The following is a 961-nucleotide window of genomic DNA, read 5'->3' on the forward strand; positions in this document are numbered from 1 at the left end:
TATGAACTTATCTAGTGAGTCAAAAACTGTAATTTTTTTAGATCTGTATGTGTTAAGCACAGTAGAATTACTAATCTAAAGTGAGAAACATGTGCACATGTGCATGTGTGCATATGTGTGTGTGTGTGAGTGTATTTTCACTCATCCCTTTTTCTATAAACTATTAGTTTTGACTTCCTCTTGAAATTTTGATTTGATGGGACTGAACCTGGAACCATGTGGTTGGGAAGCAAGCTTCTTGTCACACAGCCATGCCTGTTTAAAACAATTTGAGGATGTTTTCAGTTTAGCAGCCAATTTTCGAGAAATTCAAAGTTTATTGAAAACTTTAAAATTTGTTACATTAATGTAGTTTTCAGATCTTTCTGATTTGATGGGCAACACTTGTTTTCTTAACGAAACACTTTCAAACTTGGGACACTGGTAGAATGTGTCATATAAAACAACTTCTCTTAACCTTCTTAACAAAAAATTGTACATTGCAAGTTATTTCAGGTTAAAGTTGTCGTATTTCTGTAATTTCAACCAATCACTGACGTCTATTCAGCTGAATACAGTTAGTGCTGTTCGGTGTCAAGTGTGTTATTCCCTGTTTAATTATATCATTATTCCCCAGTAAGGGTTTAGGGTTTTAGGGTTAGGGTTCGGGTTTTAGAGTTATGGTTTTAGGGTTAGGGTTATGTAAAAAAATGTTGCCCGTCAAATCACAAAGATCCTAGTTTTCTAAGCTGAATCTCAGAAGATATTTCCCTATTTCTAGAAAAAAAAAAAAAAGAAAAAAAGAAAGAAAAAGAAGTTATAGCAGTTTAAAATTTCCTAATTTTCTCCCAGTCAGAAAACAGGATTTTGTGCGTGACAACACGTGTTGTCACGCACAAAATCCTGTTTTCTGACTGGGAGAAAATTAGGAAATTTTAAACTGCTATAACTTCTTTTTCTTTCTTTTTTTCTTTTTTTTTTT

The sequence above is a fragment of the Octopus bimaculoides genome, chromosome 16 (genome assembly GCF_001194135.2).
Source record: "Octopus bimaculoides isolate UCB-OBI-ISO-001 chromosome 16, ASM119413v2, whole genome shotgun sequence".
Lineage (NCBI taxonomy): Eukaryota > Metazoa > Mollusca > Cephalopoda > Octopoda > Octopodidae > Octopus > Octopus bimaculoides.